Source organism: Emys orbicularis, chromosome 7, assembly GCF_028017835.1.
Source record: "Emys orbicularis isolate rEmyOrb1 chromosome 7, rEmyOrb1.hap1, whole genome shotgun sequence".
NCBI classification, from domain to species: domain Eukaryota; kingdom Metazoa; phylum Chordata; order Testudines; family Emydidae; genus Emys; species Emys orbicularis.
This window is the reverse complement of record NC_088689.1, coordinates 123,840,197-123,862,691: the sequence shown is the minus strand read 5'-3', so window position 1 is coordinate 123,862,691 and position 22,495 is coordinate 123,840,197. Positions and strand designations below refer to the sequence as shown.

Sequence of the window (22,495 nt, the reverse complement as noted above, 5' to 3'; positions counted from 1 at the left end):
ATTGGAGTACCAACCCTTCCCGAGCAACAGTCCAGCAAACTCCACTGTTAGAAAATACTTCAATATTCAGTCTAAAGTTTTCCTCTACTTAATTTCATCCCATAACTCCAAGTCTCTAAACTATTGAACTGATTTTTAACTGAATAAATATTAATTATGGATCAGTGCATAATTACCAGTTTCTAAGTTACTGTCATAACCAGTCATGCTTATATCATGAAGCCCCACATTTTATTAAAGAACTTAGTGTAAAAAAGATGACAGTACAGATACACTGGCTCCGCAGATGGCTAGAAGCTTGCTTCTTCAGCAGAGCATATTAAAGAAGTGGATTTGCTGGAGTAGTTCCTTGGGGTATATGCTCAAAGCTGCGAAGTATATGCTTGAAGCTACAAAAAAGAGATTGGGTTGCCTGAGGGAACAATACACTCAGATACTCAACTGAAGGCATGGTCAGACACTCGGCAAGAGTTTGGTTAAGTAACCACAAAACTGTACTAAACAATGAGCTGGATTTAACAAAATGACATCCCTAAAAAGCAAAGGAATCGACAGTTCACAATGACAGTCAACCCCTTAAAAAAAAAAAAAAAGGGAAAGGAGAAGGGTATAAAGAAAATATACAGGGAATAGTTACCCCAGCCTGACACAGGGTGGGAGAGGAATAAGTATATAAAGAAACTGTGGTTATTAAAGACCCAGGCTCAAACTCCTAAGCATTCTTCATGACATCTGTTCTGCAGGTCATTTGGTAGACAATAGAATCAAATGGAGGTTAAGCAAAATTTTCTGTTGACCCAATGTTTTGCAAGGATATGGCATAATATTACCAAACATGTTACCGTGCCAGAGGAAGGGAAAAAACAAGGTGATAGGAGGAAAGTGACTTTGATACCTATACAATACAAGAACTCTTTCAAAGAGCACCAAGTTGTTCTTACAAATGAATACTGATTCTCCAGGGACAGTGTCTACCCACAGCTATAAATAGTACATTAGAAAGTAGATTCCGTACCACTAGTTATTCTTATACTAGGCTTTACAAACTGCTAATTAATCCAAACTATACCCATGTGAGGTGACATTTGTTTAGGTGAACTGGTTGGAAATTAAGGCAGGGAGGATGAGTGTCCTTATCCTCAGAGTGTCACAATCAGAATGAGTACCCAAGAAGTCCCTCTCAGCTCCCACTGTAGTGTTCTGTCCACCTGGCTTTGTCTCTCACTCACACACGCTCTACTAGATACCTAAAAGTCAGTCTGAAAAATGCTCAATAGAAGCAGAATAGAAAGTAGATACATGGCAAAGTTTTTTTGCCTTTATATAAAGCTGTGGTCACCAGCACAGAGTCCCACTGTCTTAAAGGCACAAGGGTCTATCTGCATGGAATTACTTGCAAGATCAGGGCCTACCTAAGGTTGGATTTTCCAACGTACATTATCTGACCAGGGCAAAAATATTATGTTTGCAGTAATAACCACTGCTTCCCCATACCATAACAGATTTATCATAATGTCCAATGGAACTGTCATGTCTCTGTAAATTAGCACAGGAGGAATGGGCCAAAGGTTTGCTCCACATTTTGGTTTTTTGCAAGGAAATCCATGAAAATCTGCAAGCTTTTCATGCATTGCATGCCTGCAGGGTTCAAAGCCCTCTGGACATAATACAACTAGAGCTCAAGGGCAAATCTGTTATCCACAAAGAGTCAAACTGGAGTATAGTCTGAATCTCCAAGAAAGGTTTAAATAATTTACATGAAGCTAAAGACCCAAGAGGAAAAGTGTGAGAATTCTGGTTTTGGACTATAATTTATTTTCAATATATCCATTTGTGGTATGGCAGGGCATGAATTTTATTTGGATCACTACTTTCTTCAGATACTACTATGCTGGTTGGAAAGTCTTCTCCATTTGCAGAAACAATGGAAGACTTTTTATGGATTTTCAGTGGTTACCCTTAAAAACTTGCTAATTTTGCTAAGGCAATTGGCAAGTTTTTACAGGGACTCCTGTCATTAAATAATAATCCAGTCTCAATTATCCCTTGTTTATATTCATTGCTGAAATTTAGTTTACTGTTTCTGAGACTATTTTGAAAACACTCTATACTCCCATAGGACCCAAACTCCCACTCAAGAAAAGAGGAGACTTCAATCTTGTAGGCTGGCAGTGCAGTGGGTTCCATTGAATTCTGTCACAGAATGGTCTCTAGAGTGTTTTTCAGAGCTCTTTATAAATATTGCTCCAAGAAGAGTGGGCCTGCATTCTCTTGTACAGGGACACTGCGGACAACTGAGATCCATGTCTTATTTTTCCTGAAGGACTTGATAAAATATAATCTCTGTAAGCAGGAACCATTGCATAATTTATTTAAAATATAAGAGAAAGGAAGTTAGGAATCAGGCTACGAAATTTACTCTAGCAACTGTAAAAATGTAACAACCAACAGAAAGTTAAAGTATAAGAAATGTCGTATCATTTCTGAAACCAGGAACTACGACAAAAGACAAGGCTAAGTACTATATACTGCTCCTTTAAAATTAAGTTTTATAGAGGAATGTGTTTGTTCCTGAAGATTTCAAAGGCAGTACCACCCACATTCATTCCAATGACTTCTCTGTTTCAATACAGTAATGACCAGTGCAGTCAGTTTTGGCAACAAGAAAAAGATCCATGATTTTTGTATAGTGCACAACACGCATTCTAGACAAAAATCATTCCTGCAAATAAATCACCAAGATTACAGGGTAGTGGGCTAAATCCCAGCACAAATATACTCACAAAAGGATACTATGACAATAAAGAGCTCTACCTCAGACAGCAAGAGGGGCCTAGGCAGTCCTTGCTTCTATATACAAAGTGTCCAAATTAAGGCCCCAAATCCAGCAAACACTTTAGCATACATTTAACTTTACTACCTGTATAGTGTCATCAAAATCAGTGAAATTACTCACAGTAGTTAAAAGTTACACACATTGGTTGAAGGACTGGGGCCCACAGACATTTTTTAATGAATTAGAAGCTAAATGGGGGGGAATCATGGAAGAAATGCAATAAAAACCTTTATAATCACTGTTCTTTATTTCTATTACAATAATACGCAGAGGCCCTGATCAATATTGTGCAAGACACCGAACATACACATCTGAAGGCATTGTATCCCATTTTGGCCCATTCTTGCAAACATTATTGGACCTAGAATTATTTACAGTAGTAAGCACTATTAACTTCTGTGGGACTACTCACAGAACTGAGCCCTATCACCTTTGGTAAGTGTTTACAAGGCCCAGATCTTCATAAAGGCCCAGATCCTCAGAAGATACTTAGGCTTCCAACTTCCATTGAAATTAACGGAAGTTAGGAGTTCAAATACGTTTATGGGTCTTATTGTTCAAACCGATCCACATGGACAGATCTCTGCACCCACCACTAAGCCCTACTGAAGTCAATACAGCTTCAGACAGGTGCAGGCATCTGCCTGTGCAATCCGTATTGCACAATCAGGATTATACATTGTAAGCATCTTGTGCCAGCCAGGATCACATCTTTAGCACCAGCAATGCTCTTGGAGCTAACGTATTAAGACTGACAGTACTTGCATTTGGATGAAAGTGTGTCCTTGGATATCAGTTCAATCTAATTGTCAAATACTACACCCATGATCATTTACCATTTAACTACTTTATATAAAAGGAAGGTGGATATAGTTGGTACAGGTAGTTCTAGATTTAAAACTGAACTAGGAGTGAACAATTATGTAATCTGCCTCTGGTTACAGATGGTCCAGGCAGACATAGAAGTACTATTTCTTTTCCATTAAGTGATGTTCAGGATCAACAACGTACTTTATCTGAAATAAAACTCATGGAATACTGTACTACCGGGAATGACACCTGCAGAGCAGAACAGGACTGGAAACATGCTCTGTTAGCTCTAGAGGGCATTGCTGCTGGGAAAATACTTATACTCTGAAGCATGGACCAAAGCAAATATCTGTGCAGCTACTGACAAAATAAAGGAAAAATAAAGCGGTTGGCTGCCAATGATACCGTGTCTACAATGCATGTCTAATTTTATCCCTATGATTATTACTGTACACCCTGAGCCTGCAGTCCTGGTGAACACCAAACTCCCATTAACTTACAGGGAAGTTTTGCCTAATTTAAAGACTGTAGGAAGTGGTTCATTAAATGTTTCATAATGCCACTAAGACCACAAAACTATGGCATGTAGATCAATTATTGACCTTCTTGGGTAAACTAGTGTGCCCTGGACATCACAGACCCAACTGTTCCCTTAGTTATACAAGTGCAATTCCCACAGAAGCCTACAGGATTTGTACTCCTAGAACAAAGAGCACCAAGGGCAAATCTGGTGGTCTTCCCATTTTATTTTTATTCCACCATCCCAGGCATTACTAGAAATATAGTGTCTTTCCTACTGCATTGTTTAAATAATGTATTATGCTGAGTTCTTCCACAGTTAAAAACAATTAACAATATATTTAATTAAAATATTATTTCTTTGCATTCTGCACCACTGTCAAATAGCTATTAACGAGATAATAATAAGCAGCCATGATACACTTTACATTTGCATTAAGAAAACTAGGAGTGGGCGCCTAGGAGGGAAGACTTGCAGATGAAATAATTAACCAAATCTAAAAGGCTACTCTAGAAACCATCTGGAAATAGTTATCAGAAGGTAGTTTTTAATTTGATTTAAACCATAATATTCACATCCTGGTTAAAATTACACAAATGTTAATTTTGGTCTCATTAAGCGACACCAAGAAAATGGATAACAACATTGCTCAGATGACCTTTTGTAATTAAACAGACTCCCCAAAAAAGGAACTCTCTTCAGTTTACCAGATTTCTACATAAATTAGCCCAAATGGGAAATCCGAACAAGCAGTAGGTTCGGAGTTTGAAAAAGGTCATATAAGCCTTGCACATAGAGCAGAAGTGAAACTTAGTAGCTGTCAAACACAATAAAACTAGGCAGACCATTTTCCATTTGCTGATTTTGACCATGTCAACAGTATGGTTATGCTGCTTTACTGCGATAGTGTGGACACTTCCTACAGCGACCAAAGGGGTTTTTCCATCAACGTAATCCTCCTTCCTGAAACGTGCCATGAGAGGCAGTAGCTAGGTCGACATAAGAATTATTTCACTGAACTAGCCGGGGGGTTTGGTCAGCTTAACTACAGCACTCAGGAGTGGGAATTTTCCCACCCCGAGCACAGTTCTTACTTTGGACCTAACTTTTAAGTGTAGATTATGCCTTAGGATGCGATCCTGCAACTTGTTACCCACGAGCATAAGGGTTTACATGGGCAAAAGGATGCAGGATCAGAATCCTCTTGTTGTTTTCTTTCTGCAAATACAATACCACCTAAGTAAAGATTTTAATACACTCCGAGGTTCTTACCCACAAAACCTTATGCTCCCAATACTTCTGTTAGTCTTAAAGGTGCCACAGGACCCTCTGTTGCTTTTCCCAAATAAATGACACTCTTGAAGTCAGAAGAAAGCCAAGTTCCATAAACTAAACAGGAAGACACGTCCGTGCTCACTGGAGGTACCTGGTTTTTGCATATTTTTGACAAATCCTGCACATACCTCATTTGCTGTAAAGCTGTAGGAGCGTAGCCCTAAACATCAGATCACCTCCGTGCCATCATTAGTTACTAGCACATCTGCAGGGGGCTGTCCTCGACTTTAGGACAAGGGCTGCCTCTGACAGCACAGCAGGGGAGAGTGGAAAAAGAAGAAAACTTCAGGAGCGCTGCCTGAAACAGGAAGGTTGTGAACTTGGCAGATTTCAGAGGGGCAGCCTCTAGTCTGTATCAGCAAAAACAAGGAGGCGTCCTTGTGGCACCTTAGAGACTAACAAATTTATTTGGGCATAAGCTTTCGTGGGCTAAAGCCCATTTCATCAGATGCAGGTATAAATAGGCACCACTTTGTAGCGTTGCCCAGGTAGGGTGTTCTGATGGGCACGCGTTAAACACCCACCATGGCAAGGGGCCAGGAGTGGGGGCCGTGTGGGGACCCCCCCTGACCGACCCCCCCAGAGAGAGGGAGACATGGGGGGGGCATTCGTTGATCAGCCCCCCCGGAGAGGGGGCGGGGGTCCCCCATTGACCTGCCACGCCCGGGAGGAAGGGCTCCCCCGAGCAGCCCGGGGCGGGCGGAGGGAGCCGGGCGCACTCACCGGGAAACTGCCCCTCAGCAGGGCGGAGCGGCGGGCCAGCCCCCGCAGCGCGGTCCCAGCCTGAGCTGCCAAGGGAGACGCCATCTTAGCCGGGCCACGTGGGCTGCCCCGAGCCGGGGGAGGAGCCGCCGCCGCCCGGCCCGGCCCGGCCCGCCCCTGGGGCGCGGCTCGCGGGCGGGTGTGTGAAGGGAAGTAGGGTTTGGGGGTGTCTATGGGGGAGGGGTTTGTGTACTGAGAGAGGGCTTTGTGGTGTCTGTGGGGGGAGGGGTTGTGTAGTGGGAGAGAGCTTTGGGGTGTCTGTGTGAGGGAGGGGGTTTGGAGTATCTGTGGGGGGAGGGGCTGTGCGGGGTTTTGGGGTGTTATGGGAGGGGTTGTGTATTGGGGTGTCTGTGGGGGGAGGGGTTGTGTAGCAGGAGGGGGCTTTGGGGCGTCTGTGGGGGAGGGGATTTGGGGTGTCTGTGGGGGAGGGGTTGTGTACAGGGAGAGGGCTTGGGGTGTCTGTGGGGGAGGGGTTGTATGGGTTTTGGGGTGTCCTGGGAGGGGTTGTGTATTGGGGTGTCACTGTGGGGGGAGGGGTCTTGGGTGGTGTCATTATAGGGTAGATGTCTGTGCGTGGGAGAGGGTTGTTTGTGGGTGTCAGTGTGGGTGAGCAAGGGGAGAGTGTTTGGAGTTAGTATAGGTGGGGGGTTGGAGATGTCACTCTGCGTGGGGAGGGGGATGTTTAGGGGTATCATGTGCAAGGAAGGGGCGTGTGTTTTGGGGTGAGACTAGGGTAACCAGATGTCCCAATTTTTATAGGGACAGTCCCAATTTTTTTTTTTTCTTATATAGGCTCCTATTACCCTCCACCCCCTGTCCCAATTTTTCACACTTGCTCTCTGGTCACCCTAGGTGGGGCGGAGTACGATGTGTTTGGGGGTCCCAGTCAGAATCCGCTCTTCTCACCCTAACCCTGCAGTCTCTGGCTTTACAGAAAGAATTCATGATGTGCTCTGCTGCTGCATGAGAGATCATCCATTAAGTACAAAGTGCAGCCTCGCCCCCGCCTTATACTTGTTACAAAGTAAAAACTGGGGGCTAAAATTTCAAAAGTGACTACTGATTTGGGGTACCTCCATTGTTGAGACCCAAACTCGATTGTCTGCAAGTCCTAAGCACCTGAGTTCTGAAAATCAGGCCCCTTTAAAGTGTCTCAGATGGGTACCTAAAAATGTATATACTTGGAAGCACTAGTCACTTCTGAAAATCTTGGCCCCTAGACTTCAGGGAGAGGAAGACTATCAGAGCTAAGAGTCAGATCCACCATCTTTATCTAAGAATAATTTTCCCCAGTTGGGGAAACAGTTGAAAGTTGCAAATCTTTCCACTGCACATGTGACAGGAATGCGCCGTATACAGAAATGTGTTGGGCCTAGAGCCCTTACTGTGTATAGCAAAAAACACATTTGTGATCTCAGTAGCTCCTTTCATAACAATTTAATATTTTATGATGCATGTCACTTAAACTGATTCTTCCTTCTGAGGATTTCAAAATGATATATAAACATTAGTTACCCTGAGAGGTAGGTAAGTAAATATTATTATCCCCATTTTATGCTACAATCTCTGTAAATTGTGGGATGAAGAAACAATTTGAAATCCCTTTTTCTCAAGACTAGGATGTGATGAGAGCCAAAGGAGAACCCTGCTGTGAATGCCTAAGGCTTATTGACAAAAAAGGCATATTCTTCAACAAAAACTTTAAGAAAGAGTTAGGGTTGAAAGTGTGTATCAGTGGATTCTTATTAACACCAACAACATTGCACTTCCTTTACAAAAATTCTACAATTGCATAATAACCCAACTGCTGGCAAGTCTGGAATTCAACAGCTACTACCCATATTTAAGTGAAATACTGTAATATACTTAAATAAAGCTTCTGAAGATGCTGCTTTTGACTGTATTATAATGTGCAGTCCTTAGAATTAACATAGAAACTAGCATGTGCCTGTTCTTGCAGAGTATTGTGTATAGTATTCAGTACTCTGACAGAAAAAATATAATTTAATTTTTAGTTTCTTGAGTATGAATCAGTAAACACACCATTATCCAGCCGCCCAAATTATTATGGCTCTCTACATTATGTGTATATATAGCAGATATATAAACTTTCAGACAATGTGTGTGGGTTGCATATACCAATAACATTTGATAGTCTGAAGAACACTTTCACACAGTAATATAAATAGTTAAGAAGTGTCTGCATTGCACATTTTAAATTGCTTAGATTTACCAAACCAAAAAAGGGAGTGGAAAAATCCTGTCTCATTCAAAGGGCTGATTTCTAGATGCCCCTGTGCAGGATATAAGGAAGGAGGAGAAGATGTAGAGATCTTCATTTTTCACGCTTAACCCCCATGCACCTACACAGAAGCCAGGCAAGATTAGGCCTAACTCTCTCCAAAGCAGTAGGCTTTACATCCGTGTAATGCACCCAGAAGTCCTGCTTGGTGCCAACAGAGCATAGTCACAGGTTGGGGCCATGTCTGGGCTCCGACACTCCCAGTTGCCTCATATTTGCTCTGGGGAGCACATGCTGCAGCTTTCAAACAGTGAGATCCTGTAGTCTTTACTCCGGTGAGTAGTCAGTGGAATTACTCATGTGAGTTAGAGTTGTAGGTTTGTGTACAAACTTATCTGCAATGCATCTAAGGCTCTGTCTGCATCTGTCTTATGTAGTTTGCAGTGTTGTTGTAGCCATGTTGGTTCCAGGATATTAGAGAGACAAGGTGGGTGAGATAATTGTGACAGGGTCTCCAGAGTGCAACTTGGGCTGGGGTACTGCTGAGCCCTCCCAAACCCACCAGTCTGGGTTGCCTCTCACTGTGATGCTGATGTCAGCCATCCACAGGCAGGGACAAACCCAACTGAGTTACATGAATGCTCTCCCAGCTATTCATGAACCATCAATAAAGAGACTCCAGCCAATTCCCCCCAGCTCCCCGGCCTTGCACCTCAGAACTGTACTGTCTTGCTCTGATCAGAAGCCTGGCCAGTGTTAGTTCATTATCGAGTTTGCCACTCCCTCAGTATGGAGTGGACACACAGTAGCCTTGTAAACTTAGCTGAGATCCCCAAGCCATTCAACCAAAACACACTTTTAGGTCAAATATAAAACAGATTTATTAACTACACAACGATAGATTTTTAGGCGATTATAAGGAGCAAGTGTAGAGATTAAAGTTGGTTACTTAAGAAATAAAAATAAATTTGCAGTCTAAGTTCTACAAATTAAACAGGATTTGAATCAAGCAGTGTCTCACCCTGATAGATGGTACAAGCAAGTTACAGATCCTCAATACACAGTGTGAGACTTTTCCACCCTCGGACCTCCATCCCCATTCAAAGTCTTTGTCCTCCAGATATTCCTCCAGGTGCTGAGGGGAGGGAGAGAGGCCAACTGATGTCACTTCCCCTTTTCCAGCTTGCTGGAAATATCTATGCTGTGACTTGGGAGTCAGTCGGTACCCATTGGTCAAGCAGTCTCCATTGCATACGTGCTCTCTTTGAAAAGTCTCCATTGCATAGACTCTGGGATTATGAATTCTTTCTTTGATGGGTATTGATGAGCGGTTAACTGATGTCTGGCTACTCCACTGTTGTAACTGAAAGGCTGGTTGTGTGTATTCTCACAACATATTTCGGTAACATATACAGCAATACTTCATAGCCTCACATATAATGACAGCACATACAATCCAATAGGATATTAATGTTCAAAAGATCAAGACTTTTCCAATGATACCTCACAAGGCATACTTCGTACAAAACATATAATTATATGATAGCATTGAATATGGGGGTTCCAGGGTGTTATTCTGAGGTAGAGTGTCATAATAATATCTTTTATTGGACTAACTTCTGTAAGTGAAAGAGACAAGCTTTTGAGCTTACACAGAAGAAGACATGAAGATGAGCTCTGTCTAAGCTCAAAAGCTTTGTCTCTTTCACCTACAGAAGTTAGTCCAATAAAAGATATTACCTCACCCACCTTGTCTCACAGTCCAGTGTACACAGTATTTAGGGAAACTGTTCTTGGCTTCTTGTATCTCCACCAGACAAAAACAAAACAACAAAAGCCAGACTTTAGTCCAAAGCTTTTGCTTTTGTGCTTGGATTTTCTTTAGTATGGAACAATCAATAAATGTTTTTGCAATTAAACAAGGTCTAAAGAAACATGCTGCAAGGCATCACTGCACAAATCATCATTCAGTCCAAATGGTGGACAGTTTTAATGCTAAAACATTTTTTTTAAAGTTTCCTTGAATCATAACTAGTTAGGAAAAACACAATCTTGGGTGTTCTCAGATTTCCTCTTCTTCAACTTGGCAGTACTTGTTAATAGTGAAATAATGTACTCATTTTCATATCCACATAGATTACCTCCCAAACTATTTGCTAAAGATGAATGTCATGCCAGCCCATGGATGGTGTATCCTGCAGTTCAGAAAGGTTGTTTATCATGAACTTTTCATTTAAACATAAAACCATTTGACAAATATAAACTCATTGTAGCCAGCAGAGCTGAATGGCAATTTGTTAAAAAAAAATATTTTCCTAAATAACGTATCTGAGCTCATGGTGATACATGTCAGGAATAAAATCAGTATTACCGCAATGAAGCACAAAGCATTTATATTTTTATGGATAACATCGTTTTCTATTTTGTAATGAAGCATATTTAAGCCAAATCCTGCTTTCCTTATTCACATTATTAGTCCCATTGGCTTCAGTGGGACTACTGTTGTGAGTAAAGTGAGCAGGATATGACCCTCATGCTTTCATTTTGATCACTGATAATATGACGGCTGTCGCCTATGACTAATTTTAACCCGTTCTTCAAGGTATTTTAGATAATAGCATGCAAAAATATTTCTGCGTACCCATTACCCTGTGATTATATCTGTGTCCACAGCAAAACATTGAAAGCAATTTATTTCTATAATATTTCCTGAGTAGTCATCGTAAGTATATATGAAAAGGAGATAATAAGCCATGTTCTGGTAGGACTTTATAGTAAGTCCTGTCAAACTACTCACTATATCAATGCGAAAGGGGAGGCAAGAACAAAGCGTTAATGGCACATAGCATCAAAGCCAGAATGACAAAATGAGCAGAGAACATTGTTAACATAAGTAAGAAGCAGCTGGTAAATAAGGGCAGTTGAAGAGGATGAAGGTAGAAAACAGTTTGTATCAGAAGCTGGCACTGTTTCAGGGAGAATACACAGTAGCAGCAAGATGCAACATGTACTTCCCTTCACTTTGGCCCAGCTTGGGTGTCTGGTGCAGACAGGAGCAGGAGAACAAGGCCATAGTCCTAATGGTTTATAGTACCATTGTCACTAGAGTACCTGGGTCCTAGTGTGCTAGTAGCTCAAGATTTGAGTTGTGGCTGGTTCCTGCATTCTCTCTCTCTCACCCCTCCTTCCCAAGCATTCCTGCATGAGTCTAAGTACAAGCTGGCCCTAAATAAGAAAGAGTATGGTATATGGTCAGGTGGTGACTGAGTGGATGAAGGGAAATATTAGCTTAAACAGTACTAAAGTAAGGACATAAAATTTTGGAAAGGAAAAGGAGCATGAAAACTGAAGGTGGAGGAAGAAAGAAGGACCTGGATTTAACAGAGAAGTGGTACTTGGAAGGAAATGTTCTTTTAATGCAGGATGCCTTGGGTAGGTAGGAGTCTTGCCTGCACTGTCTTGAGTCAATTACAGTATAATTTTTACTTCCTGCTGCAGATCCCTTTTTTGCTTTCCCTCTTTCCGATTTCACCAGCCTCCCCTGCATTTGTTGAAAGAACTGTATGAAATGGAGCAATTCAACAAAGGAAGAGTGCAACAATAATCTTTGTTCCTCTTGCCATCATCATCCAGTTTGCCACATTGGGGCTACAGAGAAGTTTACATTGTTAGGCTGCATAATAGCTTTGATTTTGGTAATTATGAACAGAGATGTGATGAGGTGTTTAACAACTTGAGAAGCCTTTTTCAGTACGAAAATACTTGGCCAAGAAGGAGAAAAAGGATTGAAAGGAACCAATCGTCTTTTTTTTTAGATTTACAGCAAAAGTGGATATACCAGAGGGAGTAGTAATAGTTCCTCAGCCTTTTGGTGTCAGACTGTATACATTTATATAAAGAGGAAATGTACAGTGATTATCGAAGAAATTAATTGGCTGAAAAGAGTGGAAGCGGTCCATCAATTTACAAAAAATGTACTGTTCTCTTTTGCAAAGGGTCTAGCATATAATAAGGCAGGAAGGAGAGTTCAGGATTTTCAGTCGAGATAAGCTGTAGGTGTAAAACACTCTGTTCCAACAATGTTGAGCACTCTCGATATTGTGGGTAGAGAGACAATTTTATTGAACTTCTGTCAGAGACAATAGAGGACTCTGACAACAGAAAAGGTGTTAAGATCTGAGTTGTGGGATCTGGTGGAGGAAAATGACTTCTCAGATGCTGGAGCTCTTTGATAAGATGTGACTATCTTCCCCTCAAAGACTTGTAAGAAGCCATTACAAAAGTATAGACAATCTACATTCAGGAGAGAAATATGTAATGGGATAAAGAAAAACTAAGGTAAAAAGTTACTTGGGGAAAGCGCACGGAGATTAGAATAGCAGCAAATAGTGCTGCATGAAGAGGCAGTTTCTGTAGTTTATCTACTGAGTCTCAGTTTAGTATTTGGCCAAACATTGTATAAAGGGACATAGTAATCTGTCAGATATGCCGAGTGATGGATAGGACAATACATGATATGGTCATGTATGTTGTATTTTAATATCTAACGATCCAACACTGAAAAACAATTTTGGATGAGGAGAGGTCTGAGATGCTGGGCAGGGAGCACGTGTGTCCAAGTTAAGAGGCAGTAGCTGGGCAAAGCCTGATGACCATCTCAGAACCTTTTATGAATAGTGGTTCATGCAGAGGTACACACAATGGATCTGCCCCAAGGGCTTGTCCACTCTAGGGGTTTGCAAAAAATGTCATACTTTTTTTATTTTTGCCTCTGATTCCCCATTGGTAGCAATGTTGGGAGCGCTAGTGTAGTCAAGGCTTCTGCCTCTACCAGGATATTCATTACCACATTGTTTCAATATGCTTTAAGCAGAGTAAGACAGTATGAGGTTAAAAATGCAAGCACCTGAGGGAACCACTATGGGAGCTGCACCAATGTTAGCAAAAGTGGGAAACTCTTGCAAAAAAGCTAGCGTACACAAAGCCAAAGTGTAAAGAGCATAAAGAGTTGTTCCTCACTGCCCTTGGTCTGAGTTCCCTGGACTTGGATTTCTGCTCACAGGTTTTATGTGTTCTGTGTAACTCCATTAGCTTCAGTGGAGTTGATTTGTTCTGGTGTCAGAGAGAGGATTATCAATTCGGCTTCCTCTACAGTGCTTTTTATTCCTGCCAGTCAAGGAGTGAGGGACTGAGTTTAATTTGAACGTCATTCCCCTAAGTAGTAGCATTTAAAGCCATCAATAGACCATCAGCCTGGCCCTGAGCAAGCACTAACCTCCTATAAGGGAAATTTCCTTGGGAGGAAATGTAACCTCACAATTCAACCATGCTGTGAGTTGCACAGTCCTTGCACATCGTAGGCCCAGTTTCACTATCCTTACTTAGGCAAAATTCTCATTGACATTAGTGAGAGATTTGCCTGAGTAAAGCCTGCGGGATCACACCTTTAGAGTGTTTCAGAACATTGGAAATAACTAGATGCTCACTGTGTGGGGAGAAATTAATGATTTCAGTAGTACAATTATTAGAGTACAAGACAGGCCCACTACTGATAATTTAGTTATACTTCCCTCTCCAATGCATTCACATACATCTACACACACAATTCATACATGCACATAATCTACACACATACATATACAGATGCTTAGTGATGCATATGTGCATACATACAGTTATACATTTCTGCCAAGAAATAGCAATGGAAGGGTTATTTCCTACTTTTAAAACTTAGATCTAGGAAGGAACAGTAATAACTTTCATATGGCCTACATTTTTAATGTGTTAAATATATGAAATCAGGTAGGAAGTAACAAGTTTTAAGTCACTGTGCAGTTATTAAACAAATTAAAATGGGACTGCTCATGCCATTAGTCCGACTGCAGCAAGCGCTGAAAATTCCATTCTAGCATTCCGCATGAAATAGCAAATTTGAGTTAAAATTTCTCCAAGCATTTAATGGTTCTGCTAGCCGCCTGATTTAGTAAAGGTTCAAACCTTTTGAGAGTTTAACTTGTTAAAAAGTCATCTTCATTCTATCCGTTGAAGTCTGTGCCAGACCAATTGTTTTTCCTTTATAAAGCGAGTTTTTATGTATTTGTTCTGTTTCTCTAGGAAAGTCTGTAATTTTTTAATGTATAAAGGGAAGTCTATGCTCAGAATCCTCCCCAATGTATTTTTATATTATCAGTCTGTGCTTGAGGAAAGGCTGATTTTCTTTTTCAGCAGTGGGAAACCAGTGAAGTCCAATTCATTAAAAGCAACTAGCTGCCATGGGAGGTATGTGATTTGTTTTGCGAATTGTTTGTGTGTGACTCAAAATGCATATTGTACTAAAAATTCAGGGAGAACAATAATCATTTAAGAGTCTGTGATGATTGTATATATAAATTAAGATAAAGTGCATCTAAAGTACAGAAAGTCAAGGAAATTATCCACTTTTATTTGCTTATTTTAAATGTTCTTTCTTGTAGACTTTCTACTTATTTTTATTGAGCTTTGAGCTACAGTCTGAAATGAATCAATTTATTACTCATGTGGTTTCTATGATGGAATTCAGAGTAGGTTTCCCAACAAGTGACAAAGTTTGAAGGGATGAATGCTGAAGAAAACTTACTTTTCACTACTGTACTTAACATGAATGACTTTGCTAGGATAACTGCTGTCCATGGTGGTGATTACAAACAAAACATAAAACTTACTAGTGTAGTGCCTTATAGAGATGAATGTGGAGTACTCAGCTATGATAGGTATTATGGCAGTACATGATAAGAAAAATACTGTCTTGATTTTTAAGTGAATTTGCTTTAGAATTTACTTCTGTGTAGTTGACTTTTACTAACACAAACGTTCATAAAAAGTGAATTTCAAAATCACATGCATGCTTATCCATCATAGAACAGCAACAAAACCATATGATTATTTGACCGATCACAACTATCACTTTTCAAATAGCAAATTTGAACCATTCATAATCACCCTATAGTTAAAAATGTGTACAATTAGTCTAATATTTTGGGATAAACAAATAGCTTAGCGGAATCTGCAATCTATGCATAGACGTTCTGCAAGCAAAAAAAGATGCTAACTTTGTTGAATACATTATTCATTGTGTATTATTCACTCAGCTGTAGTGCCAAGTATCATCTAAAAATACAGCAGATACATAGGAGCTACAACTGGTAAACCTAGTGACTGAGCAGTAGGAACAGCCATAGAGGTGACTTGAGTCCTAGTCTGGAGGTCCTTGAGACTAGCAATGAGTTCTTCCTTTAATATCCCCCTCTGGATTTAGGAAGTGGTTAGGTGCAAGCTGCCTTACATCAAAAACAACTGTGCAGCTGGACTAGCTCCTTATAACCATTCCTTTCAGCAGGATATCCTATAAAAGTCTTTCATTCTTTTTTAGCCCAATGAAAGTGACATGTCAAGGATCTTTTTAACACAGTATAAAACTAGTGTGTGTGTATGTACACTATATATTATATATATATATATACACACACACACACACAATATACACACAGAGATATTTATTGAGAGAAGAGGGAGGCCTTAGGTTTATATCAAGATTTATATTAAATATGGGATAAGGAAGATCTTTGTTGTACTGGTATTAGGATATCTGTAATATTTTCCTTCTTCAGTTCTCCCATTTCTTCCTCCTATTCCTCCAAGATTGTGAATAAATTTTAGTTCACATAATATGATTTAGATTAGCAGCAAATGTCGAGATTACTTGCAGATAATATTATGTAGATTGAACAGATCCACCAATGCACCCCATTCCTGACCTGTAATGTCAGTGCTGTACCAATGTGATCGACTGAATAAATAAAGTAATATTTAATAACCAAGAGAGATATGAGGGGGTGAGTGTCAGCTTTAGAAAACTCTACCCAGCCCAGCAAAAAACTATCTTCATCGATGAACATTGGGTATGGCCTATCAGAAACCACTTTACTCAATACACACTGAAATACAGTTTATAAGATGAGTTGTTAAGATTTGAAAGGCAGCTATCCAAGGTCATTGTATCCTCAACTGACCACCTCTTAGACCTAGTCTATACTTAAAAGTTTGATGGCATAGCTGTCCAGGTTAGGAATGTGAAAAAAAAATCACACACCCCCTAACCAACATAACAATTCTGGGAAAAACTCCAGTTATACCTGCTAAAAAGTCCTTTTGCTGTTGTAGCTTATGTTATTCCGGCATCTGGTATAAGCTGTAGAAGTAAAAGCACTCTCTTGACACTGTAAGCTGTGTCTCCACTAGGAGGGTTTGCTGGTATATCTACACATGCAAACCCTTTCTAATGTAGACAAGGCATTAGGCTTCAGCTAAACAAACACATCCTGTGGATGCTCTCATTCAGAAATAAAATGGCCTTATTTCACTATAACCTAGTCATCCTTAAATTATAGTGAACTAAGGCCACTTTACTCCCGAGGCCATGTCGATACTACAGTATCCACGGCGACACAGCTATGGCACTGCTGCTGTAGCATCGTAGCAAAGGAGCCCATTTCCCATGAGCTGTGCTGCAAAGGCTCTGGTACCAGCAGTCGGAAGAGATAAGAGCTGGCAGTGAGGTCAGGTAACAACCTATTTTAACTGGTTCTTGCTATTATATGCTAAACTATACAATGGTTGCATAATATGGACAAAACCTTGTCTAGTGAGGTTGCCATCCTAACCTAATCTAATTGCTGTCTCAGGTCTCTGAAAATGAAAGACTAATCTATGAATCTGCTGAATCACAAAGTCTCCTAACTCATGTACTCAGATATCAGAGTGATAGCCAGATAAAGAGGACCTGTCTTGAGGAGGTTTCACTCATTTGTTAAAATAAAATGAAATTTTCGCCTGGGAGCAATTTCTTCCATTTATAAAGTGAAAAATCAGCCACTAAAATAATAACATATAAAGTCTCATTAACGAGAGCACGCAATAAAAAATAAAGTGAGTGTAAGCAAGTCAAGCAGATGGTGCAGTATAAACAGGCAGACATTTTAACTATAACCTTCATGGTAGCAAATGCTATAGTTAAGGGTGCAATTTAACTTTCAGTAGAACATTTTTATTTCAGTGTTTCAGCTGAAAGTTTCCAAGCATATAAATTACTATTAAAGGTAAATTATTCTGGAAAGTTTGAGAAAAAAATTAATTCCATTCTTTTGTAGTTATAGTTACTATTTTCTAACCCTACCTTCTACTTCAGATATTGTAAACAAAAATTCACCACCATTTCTCTGGGAAGAAGATTCTTGCTGACTTGTAGGGATGGGAAATAATCACACGTATGTTACCTTTCTGCCATGTGTCAGTGTCAGCAGCTAGGTCTAAATTCAAAAAGTTTAGTGAACCCTTTCTAAAATAAACAACACATACATCTCAAACCCCCACCTAGATTCTCACTCCCATGTCTGACTCTGGGAAATTAAAATTTAACCTCCCTGGTCACCTTTTCTGGTGCTTTTTTCACCACTCTCAAGACCACTGGGATCATTTTAATATGAAATTATAAAATAGGTTATTTGGAAAAACAGTACCTCCATATATTTATAAAAAATAAAATTGGCAAAACCCAAATAGTTTACATGGAGTATGGCCAACCCTACACTCTTAGTTAATTTCCCCACTGGTTAAGGGCCAGCCTCCACTCACCTAAACATCACTCAGGAACCCCATTGGATCCAGTGGTGGCCAAGTAGTTGCTAGGAGGAGGCTCTCCCCTCCCTCTGCTTCACCACCACCACTCTGGTCCCCTCTTTACTATCAGGGGTCTGTCCTATAGAGTCAAGTGTGCTCCACTGCTACTAGTCTTGTCCCACAGAGTCAAGTTCACCTTATTGATGATTAAGTCTGGGCCACTGCTACAGAATCTGTTCTACTACTGCTGGTCAAGTGCTACAGTCTATTTTGAACAGGGACTAAAACCCTAGATGGTAAAACCTAGAGCACTGCAAGACACCTGAACAGAATCCCTAGTCTTTCACCAGTCTTTCAGCTCTCCTTCCCACCTTAAATTTTGAGCTCTGTACCAAAAGTTCATTACCTTTAGCGCAGGGTGATTCACTTTACCTAAATTACCTCATAATTTCTTTTCCCCCTTACATGACACACTTACATGCACCATTTAATATAATTTCCAAAAGCAGAACATAACCAAATTCCAAACAACACAACATAAAACACTGGGAAGAAATGCACTGGAGTGAAATCATCATATGTAAATTAAGCCTTCCAGAGCTAGCTTTCTCCTGTGGGGGAAACACAGAATTCTATCCCTCTAAGCCTTTGTCTCTGGAGTTTACATATAAATAGCGCTTGTCATTCGTAGAGTTCAAAGCACTTTACAAAGGTGGGTACTGTATCACCATCACCATTTCCATTTTACAGCTAAGAAAACTGCAGTACAGAGCAGTTAAGTGCGTTTCCCAAGATCACGTAGCTTATTCTTGAACCTAAATCCTAAAGTAAACCTAATCCAGATCCAGTTCTGAACACTGACTCTTCAGCCCATGTCTATTTGTGAACAGTTTGTGCATGCTCTTAGGCTTTATTGGATTGCTTTTGAGATAATGTCTATGATTGTAGCTATTACTACATCTTAGCTACACCCAGTACACACTCCAGCTTGAACTCTTCCAAATGTTAACTTTCCACACCAGTGGTCAGGAACACATTACAATTTAACTTGATGGTTAATGAAAATCAAAGATTCATGGCAATATGCTTTCATCAAGATACTGTATTCCTTTCATGGACTACTTGGAAATGGTGTCTAGTTTATTTTTATATTGGGTATTTCATTGCAGGAAAAAACAACCTATTAAAGACATTTTTTGTAAAAAGAAAGCCATATAAAGGAATACATGCTTTACAGATCAGACAACTATTGTTCAAATCCCGAATTATATATAATTATATATATATCCCGAATGGCATAACTGAGATCAGAATTTGGTCATCTTTGCAAATAGAGAGACCAATCTGCAACCATTATGCAGACAAATTTCCTATTTCAAACATTTAATTCTCCCATGTATAATCATGTAAAGATAGGATGTCAATGAAAGATTGGCTGCATAATATCTGTGGCCACTGGGCCTGATTCTGATCTTGTTTACACCACTTTTACTCCTGTGTTATTCCATTGACTTCAGTGGAGTTACCCCTGATTTCCATCACTGTGAGATCACAGTCAGGCTCATGGTATTTAACAATATTTAAAATGAAGCAACTGGATGTTTGAAAAACACATTATTCATAAAAGAGACTGGGTGGGCGAGGTATGTATCTTTTATTGTACTAACTTCAGTTGGAGAAAGAGACAAGCTTTCAAGCTACACAGAGCTCTTAGAATGGAAACTGAGAAAGGACTTCTTAAAACAGCTCTGTGTAGCTCAAAAGCGTGTCTCTTTCTCCAACTGAAGTTGGTCCAATAAAAGACATTACCTCACCCACCTTGTCTCTCTAATATACTGGGACCAACCCAGCTATAACACAACCGCAAATATTATTCATAAAAGGTCGTTATGAGAAAATGTAGGCATGTGAAGCTTCTTTCCCCTTCATTTTCAATATTCATAGCCTCTTTTCAGAACCTTACTCTCAAACTGGGTCCCCAAATCCTAGTCCAAACCTAATCTAGATTCAGATCCAAACAACATCTCTTCAACCTATCTATAATTGAAATCTACCCGCGTCTCACTGGTGAATATTCTGCTCTTAATTCACTGTAAACTTAATTTTAGACTTTATTTGCAGAGATTTAGATGAAATTGGGAAAAATGAAAATTGGCTAGACTCAAATAGGGCTGGTTGTGTATGTTGAAGGTGGGTCGCAGAAATTGACACACACACACACACACACACACACACACACACACACACACACACACACACACACACACACACACACAGTGTTAAGTATATGGAGAGCTAAGTCACAGACCCGGACAGAGACTTTGATGAAATATCTGGAGTTACAATGGGAACTTAGCAAGGAATGTATGTTCTGACAGATACCTTTGCAAGGGCCCGGGGAAGAACAGAAAAGGGCTAGGAGAGAATGTAAGGGAAACAGAAACAATTAAACCTAAGTAGTGCAGACCATTTGAAGCAAACTAACATCAGTGATCTAGCACAATTAAATCCATGTGCGTTGAGGATTATGAAGTCATCAGAGCCTCAGAGCCGCAAGTTGTAAATTATATTTTTGCACATTTGTTTTTAAATTAGGGAACATTGCAGTTTCGTTGCTCTTAATAGAATTTCCCCCGTTGTGAAGATGAAGGTTTTTGGAGCTATGTCACTACAAACACATTGAATAGGGCCAACAAAAGGGCCATAATGTTGCACACTAACATTACAGAACAGGAAATCAGCTCAACCATCAATTGAAAATGTGCACCGAAGAAATGTTGGCATTCATTGACTATCCACTGAAATTTTATACTCTTTTTAACAATTGGTCTAGTGTTAGTGAAAATATCCAGCATCCAGCTAGTCACTGTTCATCCCGTCTCCTTAAAATTTTACTACTACCTCTAAAAAGGCAAGTATCCCCTAATGTTTACCCTATTTCCTGGCTCAAACTTTTTGTTGTTGTTAAAAATTTTATTGCTATATTTCAATGTTTTCTTCTTTATTACTCTGATCCATGAGGACTAGAATGGCATTGAAGCTGAGATTTAAAGGATAACATATAAACTACTGATGAGACCACACAATTAAGACTTGGTCATTAATGTTGCTCTCTGGTGAAATTATTTTATGGGGCGCTTTGGATGAACAGCAAGTTTGGATCCATAACATGTGTGAGTCCATATATATATATGGTTTATGCATACCAGGGCAATATCCTCCCCTTCTGCCGCCCGCCTCTGAAGTCAGTAGGAGTTTTAACATTGATTTCTCTGGGATGGGACTTCAGCCCATTAGTGCATAGGTTCAAATGTATTATACATAGGAGATATACAAAACTTAACAAAAGGTTTAATGTGATCACTCTTTTGAACCCAACTCTTGAAGACAATAGGTCAGCTCTCAATTATCCAAATAATGGAAAGAATATTCAACTAATATACAAGTAGGAACTGTAATACATTTATAATCACAACTTCTAGTTTCCAGGATAAAAGTAGTGTAGAAAGCCCCCCATAACTTTACACACATGAGTTGCCCCTTTAAAAAAAAATCAATGAAACTATTCATGAGCATAAAGTCAAGCATGTGACTTTTGCGCTGTAAGTTAAACACATGCAAAGTTTTGACCCTAAAAGAGAGAAGTGCCAGAGTCTCCATGAAGTGTGCTAGGGACTTTGCTATTGATTACATGGAAGCCACTCAGATACTACGGTGATGGATGGCTGTGTAAAACCCTAAAATAGATAGTTTATGTTACCCACTAGTTAGTGCCTTTCGATATTCCCTCTGTACCCAATCCACAGTTGATATTGTTATTGGTTGGGTTAAATCTAATTGAAACTTGTGTGTGTAACAATTACCCTTCATTACTGAGAAATGTAAGAAACAATTAAGCTCCTTTATGGAACCAGACAACTGAAATAATAATAGCCTCCACCCAAAACCCAGGCATGTGTCCCCACCCTAAATCAAGGCACGTGTGGGTGAAGGGGTTTCACTGGGTATTGTTTGATGGAGGGGTGTGTGTCTGTCAGTGAGAGAAGCAGAAGAGACAACAGCGAACCTGAGAAAAGCGGCAGAAATCCAAGAACACCGCCAGAACAAGTACAGGGAACGTGGCCCTAAGCCAAGCCAGAGAGAGCACATTTGGGGCTAAGTGTTGGCTGAAAGAGGCTTGGAACAGTGAGCAAATAACCCATCTCCTGTTGTTTGATTCCTGCTGTATTCAGGGAAACAGGACTTAGTACATTTTTTGAAAATAAACAGGATTGCATCAAAGAAATACCTGACTCCTACCTCTTAGCCAAAATTTACCATCTAGGAGTATGACTAA

General features: G+C 40.0%; 1 protein-coding gene across 1 annotated transcript in view; it reads right to left on the bottom strand.

Moving 5' to 3' along the window:
• SUCLG2 (succinate-CoA ligase GDP-forming subunit beta) overlaps positions 1–6,267 on the bottom strand; it is a 222,778-nt gene extending 216,511 nt beyond the window's left edge. The window contains exon 1 of the mRNA XM_065407893.1: positions 6,225–6,267. The gene's annotated coding sequence lies outside the window, so the exon portion shown is untranslated. The remainder of the gene's footprint in view (positions 1–6,224) is intronic.
• Positions 6,268–22,495: the final 16,228 nt, after the last annotated feature.